We start from the raw sequence: 9,874 nt of genomic DNA, 5'->3' as shown, positions 1-9,874 counted from the left end.
CAACGAAGGCTTAGGCGCCCCTAAGCCGGGGGACCGGCGCCTCTCGCAGGCGGGCGGGCGGGCGGGCGAGTGTGCCGAGCCCTCCCGCCGGTGACTTCACCGGCCAGAGCAAGGAACAGTGAGGTGAAAAAGCTTGCGCGCCGCCAGCTCCAGAACCAGCCCGTGCGGGCGTGGTCCTAAGTACTCAGCAGTTCCCCCGCTCCCCGAGCCGCCTCCAGGAGCCGCGGGCCATCCGCGCATTCCCGCCCTCGCGAGGTGCTGGCGCCAGCCCTTCCCCAGCCAGGCGCGACCCCGACCCCCCGAGGGGCGACGGTCAGCACGGCCCCGCCCGTGGCGTGGCTTCCGCGCCGCGCGCCTAGTGCGCAGGCGCCCGACTCACGGCCGTTGGCGTTCAAAGGCCGCCCGCGCCGTCCCATTGGCGGAGGCGGCGCGGTTGAAAGTCGCTGCGGCGCCGCGGGCTCCGCCCCCGCTGGGCACCTGAAGACTCGGGCGAGCGCCTCGCAGTGTCCGCGCCAGGCTGCCCCGGAGTCGTCGCCGTGCCCGCCGTCGCCCGCCTCGCGGTGAGTACGCACGCGGCTCCGAGCCTCTCGTCTCCCGCCCGAGCGCCCGCTGCTCCGGTGCTTGGGTTCGCCGCGGACTTTAGGATGGGGAGGCGGGCTGGGCTCCGGAGGGTGTGCGCTCGCCTCGCGCGCGGTTTGGAGCACCGGCGCTCCGAGCTGCCGGCGGCGGGATCGTGGTTTGTTAGGGCCAGTGAGGGGGTGAGCCTAGCGGACCCCGCTGGACCGCGCGGGGCGGGTGAGCCCTGGGCATTCCGGAGGAGGAGTGGGTGTGACTGCCATCTTGAGCCACTTCTTTGTTTGGAGTTCATGTAGGACTTAGGACTTATGCCCATTATACAGATCCGAAGCTTCATAGGTGAAGCTGAGACCTGCAGCATTCCCAAGGCAACCGAATGTGTGGATGGGAGTAATTTAACGTGGTTTCGAAGCTGGGGAAATCTACGCGCGTGGATATTTCTTGCTGAGTTTTTAAATAAAACGTAGCGGGGCCTGGACGTGCACGCCTGTAACCCCAGTATGGGGGCAGGCAGAGACAGCAAGCTCTCCTGTGAGTCCCAGGTCGTCAGTCAAGACTACACAATTAGGCCTGGTCTCAAAAAAAAAAACCCACCGAACCAAACTATTGAGTGTTTAGTTCCCATCATTGGTACTCAGAGATGCATTATGTTGTTAAAAAGTCCTTTGTGTGGAATTGGTTGGTGTTTTCAAGATGAAATAATTACTGCAGGCAAAGTCTGAAACATTAAATTGTTTTAATTTTAGAATAACAAAAGATCCTGGAAAAGTTGGAGAAGATAAAGTATATTCAGTATCCAGATCAGGAGATTGACAGACCAGGTAAGCTCTGGGAAGTTAACTGTATGTGAAGAAACATCAGTACATTACAGTGTGTAATTTCTGGGCTATGATGTAAAATTTAAAAATCTCTTGAAAAAAAGAATGTATATTGGTAGTGTATAAAATTTTAACCATCTTATGGAGGAAGCATAAAGTGAGAAATGACCTAATCTAGAAGGTATTCAGTTTTTTTTTCTTTCTTTTCTTTTTTTTTTTTTTTTTTTTTTTTTTTTTTTTTTTTTTTGATTTTTTTCCAAGACATGGTTTCTCTGTGTAGCCCTGGCTATCTTGGATAATTGCTCTGTAGACCAGGCTGGTCTCTAACTCAGAGGTTCCTCTGCTTCTGCCTCCAGGAGTGCTGGGACTAAAGCCATCACTGCCTGCCTAAAAGATTTTCACTTTATCTAACAAATTTTTATAAGGACGTGTGTACATCTGAAGGCATGCACACAAAATGGTATTGCCTTACACACTTGCAGACTGCGTTTATTATTCAAGCTATCTTTCTTTATTCCCTTTTGCCAAGTGTTTGTTTTGTTTTGTTTTGTTTTTCTGTTTCTTTTTTTCCTTCCAGACAGGGTTTCTCTGTGTAGCCCTGGCTGTCCTGGAACTCACTCTGTAGACCTGGCTGGCCTCTAACTTAGAAACCCGTCTGCCTCTCTTTTTGCCCAGTGTTACACATTGATCTACATTTCTAGTGACCCAAAATAGTACATTTTAGCTGGGTAAAGTAAACTTTTGACTTTAGGTAATATATATACAGACATTGCAAGTGTGTTGCTGAATGTTTTCCATCAAATATATTTTCACTTTGAAAAACTTTTTTGAAAACTGTATTTTATGTATATAGGTACACTCACTGTCTTCACACGAGTGTCTTCACATGTATACTAGAAGAGGGCATCAGATCCCATTACAGATGGTTGTGAGCTACAGTGTGGCTGCTGGGAATTGAATTCAAGACCTCTGAAATGCCCTTAATAAATTGCTGAGCCATCTCTCCAGCCCTAAGAAATATTTTTTAAAAATCAGTTAAAGCTATAATTTCTCATGTCAATTTCTGGTTAAGTTACATTAATAGCTTCTTTCATAGCTTTGTGGAATAGGTTTATATTAAAATGAGACACAATAAATCAGTAAGGAATAGATATTGTTATAGTTTTTGTTGTTGTTGTTTGTTTGTTTGTTTTTTGAGACAGGGTTTCTCTGTGTAGCCCTGGCTGTCCTGGAACTCTCTCTGTAGACCAGGCTGGCCTCGAACTCAGAAATCCACCTGCCTCTGCCTCCCAAGTGCTGGGATCAAAGATGTGCACCAGGCTGCTATAGTATTTTTTAAAAGTATAATTGTGTCCAGTACAGTCAGGGCTATACAGAGAAACCCTGTCTAGAAAAGGAAAAAAAAGTATAACTTTATATTTATACATGAAAATATTTTAAATTCTTTTAGGCTGAAAATTAACATACTGTATATAAAGTAGGTCTCAACACAAGATTTCATATATGTCTATAGTGACTGAGAAAAGTTTTGTCTTATGGTAGCATATCAGTGGCATAGTCATAGCTGTTCTTTCTTCCACTCCCCTCTCAAGTCTATAATTTCACACAGTAGACTTTTTATCACTTAGGGCCACAAGGCTGTGCAGCCCAGAGGTGGGCGTAGCATCACCCTGAGTTTTCCCAGGCTTCTTGCTGACTCACCAGAGACCTGTGGCAAGTCATGGAGCACTGTGGTTTGGGAAACAATTTCCTTGGAGATTGTAAAGTAGAATTCAACCCTGTGTGATGGCAGATGGCTTGCAGTCTCAGCTTTCAGAGGTGGAGGGATTCAAAGTCAGCTTCCCTATGTGCCCAGTTTGAGGGCAGCCTAGAACACACGAGACAGACCCAGTTCAATAAATGGAACAAAACTAAAAACTAATGAGTAGTTTACGACATTAATGTTCAAAGGTGAAGAGCAGTTAACTTATGAATTAAAATCTAAAAGCCCAGGATCAGGGGTATATTTAATACTGATTATTATATCTGGTATCCTTGTAGACACTGTAAAAGTTCAGTCAGTTTTGCAGAATGATGAGGAATTTAGATGTGTTTACATTTAAACCCAAATTCATGAAGTAATTTACAAATAGATAATTGAGCCTTGTGATAAAATACCATGACCCAGGATTAACTTGTTTTTGGATAACATAAATTGAAGTGGGTTATCTTGTTTAATTATCAGCTTTTACTTCACAGATTTTAGTACTCATTGGAGAATACATTTCACATGGCTTATTTTTGTTGTTACTTCTAAAAGCATAGCTACAAATCGATTAAAGTTTATAATCTGACAAAGGAAACAATAGTTAAGAAAAGATTTCGTAGTTGTATTTTATAGTGCATACATTTACCATTGAAATCCTTTTAGTGATATGTACAATCCGTGCCATTATATATATTCGCCTTGGTTTGTAATCTTCGGTACAACTGATTTTCAAGATCTTTTCATCCTGCTAAGTCCTAGCTCTGCACTCCTTAAACAGTAGCTGCCCTCTCCTCTCCCGAGGCTGCGGTCTCCACCATTCCACTTCCTGTTTCTAGTTTGGTACTTGCATTGTTTTTCAAAATCTAATGTGGTCACACTTTTCACCCTCCATTGACTTCACTGAGTGAATTATTTCAGGTTTCCTGTTACTCACTTAACAAGGTTCTCCAGTACAACTGTATTGGAGAGTGAGCTAGAACCTTACTCTATCACTGATGTACAAGTTCGGCCTAGTCATGATGGGCTTCCTTTTAATGTACTCTATTCATTTTTGCTAATATAGCTAATTTGCTAATTATATCCTATAAAGTATCTGTTTTTTGGAAATTAGCCTATTTTTAGTTTGTATTATCTTTGCAGGGCTTTAGGATCCTACTATACTGTCTTGAAATTTGCATACTTATATTTGTATTCTGGGACAGATGAGCAAGAAGTTGTTTCATGACCTTTTGAAAGGATTCATCCTAGATGCTTGCCCTGACCCTCACCAGCCCCCCTGTCCAAGAGAGTACACTTTTAACTTGTAAAATGTTCCACAGTTTGCTTCATTTTCCTGGATCAGTCTTAGTAATTTGATTTGTTCAATACTTTGAATACTTCATTTGTTTTAAGTCATCAGATATATTGGTGTGGAGCTATGCAAGACACTCTGTCCACTTTTGGCCCTTTCTCTTATTTTGTTCCTTTTCTATGTATTTTTTTCCTCTTGACAGTGCATGCGTGTCCTCTCTTGATCACCCCAACTCGGGAGTGTCGAGTGGCTTTGCCGGGTGTCTGAGGTTCTCAGACTCTCCAAGCTTGTTGTAAGCTGTTGTTTTTGTGGTTCTATGTCAATAAGTCACACAGGTTCAGAATTCCGGGGTAGTACCTTTTTTCTTTTAGAACAGAGGAACATTTTTATATTGTTTTCTAGCAGCATTCTTTTGGCTTCGTAAGTTTTCTGGTTGTCTGCTTTTGCATAACAAACCTTTGTAAGCTTGGCTAGTTATGATCCAAGAAGGACTTTTTGCTAGTATGTCTGGCATCTTAGTGCTGTTTTAAAAAAATCCGGTTAGCCTAGACTTTTTACATAGCATCTGGTTGCTAGGTGTGGTGGTTTGGGTGGAAACGTCCCCCACGGGTTAGCAGGCATTTGAGAGGAACACGTGGTCCCCAGTTGGGAGCACTGTTGGAGAGATATGCAGCCTTGCTGGAAGATACGTCAGTTTTGAGAGTTGAAAGTCTTGTCTCACTTTTAGTTCTCTCCGGTTCATGCCTGCTGTTAAAGATTCTCATAGCTTCCAGCTCCGGCTGCTATGCTATCCTCATTGCGAACTCTAACCCTCTGGAACTGTAAGCCAAAATAAACTGTCTTCTGTGATTTTGCCTTGGTCATGGTATTTATTTTATCATAACAGAAAAGTAACTGATATGCATAGCTTCTTAAAGATTATACATAGAACTCAAAAGTATTGTTTCTTGGACAGTTAGTCATTTGACTTATACAAAATTACAAAATTTTCTGGGGGTGGTGGTGGTAAATAGCATTTATCTCTAGATAAAAGGAGTAGCCGCTAAGTTATATTAAAGAACTGCATAGCTGGGCGGTGGTGGCGCACTTGGGAGGCAGAGGCAGGCGGATTTCTGAGTTTGAGGCCAGCCTGGTCTACAGAGTGAGTTCCAGGACAGCCTGGGCTATACAGAGAAACCCTGTCTTGAAAAAACAAAAACAAAACAAAACAAAACAAAAAAACCAGCGTGTATAAGGAAGGCTCTAAGGGGATAACTGTGGTTGTCCGTTTTTGTTTTTTTGTTTTTTTTTTCTTTTAAAGAACTTACTGTGTTCTTGACAGCCTCAAACTTTTAATCTTCTGCCAACTTCCACTGCTGATAATGTTTTCTTGGTTTTGCATTGTGCACGTCTGCCTAGCCACTTGTAGGGTTGTCTGTCTGCCTTAATAGTTAATTTTCTTTTTAGCTCTATGGTGATTAAATGAAATATTTAATATAAAAGCTGGCAGCTATCTTTTTCTACTCCATATTCTTGTTCTTCAAAGCCTAGCACACTCCTCTCCTTATGTTGTCTTTCAGTTTTCACTTCTGTGTTTCTTTCTTTCTTTTATTTTTTCTTTCCTTAGATGGGTTCTTAGTTCTTATCATATGTCTCTGACTGTCTTAGAACTCACCGTGTAGTCTGGGCGGGCCTCAAACTCACAGGGGTTCCTATTGCTTCTGCCCCCGAAATGCTGGGGTGAAAGGCTTGCTCCTCTGTGCCCACATAGCTTCACTTCTCTTTTTCTACATAATGTTTTAAATGTACTTAATTTTTTCCCCCATTTTTCGGCTCACAAGATGGCTCAGTGCCTGAGTGCTTGTCACATAACCCTGACAATCAGGTTCAGTCCTTGGAAAATGTAGAGGAAGGGGAGAACTGACTTCTGAAAGCTGTCTCTGACCACATGCTTCTCATGCCCCACAGGTGCATTTACTCGGACATCTTAACACATTCAAAAGAGTGAACATTTGACAGTTTAAGTATAGATTTATTGGCTTTTCTTTAATAAGGAAAATTGTAGTTCTTTTTGCCTCCCAATATAGTTTTGTCACTTAGTGTAAATCACTATTTGGTATTTATAAATATGTTAAAATATATAGATCATATACTATTCCTTTTCATGATTTTTTTTTCTCGTTTACCCCTCAGTATGTTGAGACACATTAAAACCCTATCAGTTTTATTACATGAATGGTATATATGTGTGTGTGTATATGTATGTATGTATGTGTGTGTGTGTGTATATATATACATATACACACACACATACATACATATATACATATACACTTGCTTGCAGTTATTTTAGTTTGCTTTTCTGTTCTCTTGGTCAGACCTCCTTTATGCCTGCAATAACCCCCTCCCCCATGCTTCTGGTGTGGGGGATTTATATTTAAAATTTACTCAAATGTCTGTTAGCATATATCATGAGTCTAATGCCCATGGAGGCCAGAAGAGGGCACTGCATCCTTGGAGCTGGAGTTCTAGGCAGGTTCTGGTGAACTGTCTGATATGGGCACTAGGAATTAAACTCTGGGTCCACTGGAAGAGTAGCAACTGTTCTTGAGGGTGTCCTTAAAGAGGCTTGCTGAGAGCATTGCTTCATTGTCTTGTAGAGTCCAGTGCTGCCATCCATGATTTTATTGTTGCTATTGATACTTTGTTTACAAACTTCTTGTAACTTAAAGTTGAGCCTATAGATTCTCACATTGTCACTTTCCCCCCATTCCCCAAATCTTTTGAGTTTCTCTGTGCAAATGTGTATGCTGCCCTCCCCTTCCAGAGCATGTGTGATCAGAGAACAACCTCCTCCTAACTTGAGACTGGGTCATTCTTTTCACCTCTGCCTCCATCTTGCTGTCTGAGTGCTTTATTGATACATACTATGTCCAGCTTTACATGGGTTTTGGGGATCCAAACCAGATCCTCAAGCTTGGAAGGTTTACCCACTGACCCACCCCTTCCCCCCCCACCCCCCGCAGCTTTCTGTGAGAGATATAAAGTAGAGCTGTGAAGATTTAATAATAATAAAACTATTTAACATGTATGAAAACTTATCCTAAAATCTATTGTTTTTACAATTTTACTACCAGATAGATCTGGATTGAAAGTGTATGTACATCACATTTTCTGTATTCCATCATTGTGTATTTTGACGTCATTGAAGTACTCAGAGAAATGTCTTTTTCTTAGGTAATTTTTGTATAACTTCACAGCTCTCTGTGGAAGTGGGTTAAGGTTGTAAAGGCTCTTAAACGTGCACTTCACTTGCATTTCTTTTCAGTGACTGTTGTCTTTTGTACTGCTGCCCAGTCATTACTTTCTTGGGATCCTAGACAGGTCATGACTTAGTTTCTACATGCCACAACTTGGTTCATGGGTCCTGAATATTGTCATGGTAAATTTTCTGATAGGCTCTTCGTTGCTTCTGACAGATTTTATTAAAAAGAAAAATAAAAGCCCAGGTTATTATTAAAACTACTATTGTTTAGATACTATCTCTGACCTTATAGGAAGCTTACATTCGAATACATAAATGTTATAAAAGTCTTATAAAATCTTAAGTACTTGAAGTAAAAGTAGTCTGTCCAGTTGAATTTACAGAAGGCACCTGGTCTAGGGAAACAGCAGTCTCACAGAAGGTGACTAAGGAGTTAAGGGCTAAACAGATTTAAAAGGAGTTTATAAAGAGCAATTAGTTATTTCTGAATGCTATTGTTACAAACTTTTTTTTTTTTTGGTGGTGTTAGGGACTGAATGCAGGACTTTATGCATATTAGACATCACATTCTACTACTGAGCTATATCCCCAACCCTGTTTTTATAAACTTAATTTGGGACTGGTTTTATATAGAATTTTCGTCAGCCTTTATACACTACATAAATAGCACCTAGGATTTTGTTTCTTTTTTAAAATAGTGATATACTTGATTTTTTTCATACTGCCAAAGGTTAGGTAGTTTTTGTAGATTTATGGCTTGCATTGTGAATACAAAGGAAAACTATAAAAGTGGGCTGTAAAACTGCCAGCCTCAACTTTACCTATTCTCTTCCTCTTTCTCTGCCTCTATCCCCTTCTCTAGCTCCCAAATAAACTCCCTTTTATGTTTAAAAAGCAAAACTGCCAGGCTCTGTTGGAGTCTCTGAACTATTTGTTTTTTTTTTTCTTCCTGTTTTAGGGATAGTCTCAAAACACATTTTAAAAATCTTACTTTTAGTTATGTGTATGTTGTGATCAGATATGTTGCAGGTATTGGGAAAGTGTCATGGTTTGTAGGGATTACATATAAGCCTCCTCATATGATGGTAACTAAATTCTGGTCCTCTGGAAGGACAAGTTAGCAGTCATAACCACTGAGCCATCTTCTCAGTCTCTATAATAACACTTAGAATAAAGATGAGAGGTATCCTTTATTTTCATTTATCATTTGTTTCAGATTTTAATTTTTTTTTTTTTTTGGTTTTTCGAGACAGTGTTTCTCTGTTATAGCTCTGGCTGTCCTGGAACTCACTCTGTAGACCAGGCTGGCCTCAAACTCAGAAATCCACCTGCCTCTGCCTCCCAAGTGTTGGGATTAAAGGCAGGCGCCGGGCGCCACCACTGCCTGACCAGATTTTAATTTTTCAATCAGTGCTTGTCACTGTAGTCAATTTTTCAAACCGATTTTAATTGCAAAAGCTAATTATAATTGCACCTTTTCCCTTTCACATCTTTAAGTTAAAATTACCCCTTTAGAATGCTGCAGCATAGATCTGCATCTGTACAACTCAGTGTTGTTTTTTAGCATGTACAAGGCTTTGAGTTTATTAACACCACTAAAAAAAGGAAAAAAGAAAAAGGAATTGCTCTGTGTTGATATTAATAGTAACAATTCCTAGAGAAGCCAAATCTAACTTGTAAGGAGCTAGGATTGAGCTAGTTGTGATTCCTCATACCTACAACCCTAGCATATCTCAGAAAAAAAAAAATCACATTCTCCCTTTAAGTTAAATAATTAGTTGCTAAGCCTAATGTTATTCAAATATTTATTTAGTCTTGTCCTTGCCTATTCATTACATGTGCAGTTTTACTTCAGTATCTAAGAATGTAAAGACTTGCATATAATAATTGTAATTAAGTAGATTTCAACTGAATTTTAGTCTTCATTACATAGAAACCAGTTTGACTAATTTGGAGCATTACAAATTATTAGGGATTTTGTCAGAAAGTAATACTTTTAAGATGTACTTACTTGGTATATATTAGGAGTTGAATTAGAAGTGCAAAATAAAAAAGAAATCTCAGTGCTTTTTTTTAAAATGGTGAATACAGTATGTTATTAATTTGAAGGTCATGCCTAAAACCTTACACATGTGCCAGATTGTGTGCTACATATAGACTTAAATTTTTTTTTTTTTTTGGACAGGAAATGCACAATT

General features: G+C 40.6%; 1 protein-coding gene across 2 annotated transcripts in view; it reads left to right on the top strand.

Annotated features, from left to right (window-relative positions):
- The first annotated feature begins 385 nt into the window (after positions 1 to 385).
- Trim59 (tripartite motif containing 59) overlaps positions 386 to 9,874 on the top strand; it is a 12,394-nt gene continuing 2,905 nt past the window's right edge. Inside the window, exons 1-2 of one of the 2 annotated variants that reach the window (XM_031374072.1) lie at positions 386 to 560; positions 1,323 to 1,397. The gene's annotated coding sequence lies outside the window, so the exon portion shown is untranslated. Of the gene's footprint in view, positions 561 to 605; positions 796 to 1,322; positions 1,398 to 9,874 lie in introns of those variants that run through there. The other variant, XM_031374073.1, reaches the window with a different exon arrangement.

The sequence above is a fragment of the Mastomys coucha genome, unplaced genomic scaffold (genome assembly GCF_008632895.1).
Source record: "Mastomys coucha isolate ucsf_1 unplaced genomic scaffold, UCSF_Mcou_1 pScaffold16, whole genome shotgun sequence".
Classification (NCBI taxonomy): domain Eukaryota; kingdom Metazoa; phylum Chordata; class Mammalia; order Rodentia; family Muridae; genus Mastomys; species Mastomys coucha.
Note: the sequence above shows the minus strand (reverse complement) of the source record. Positions and strands in the feature narration are given on the sequence as shown.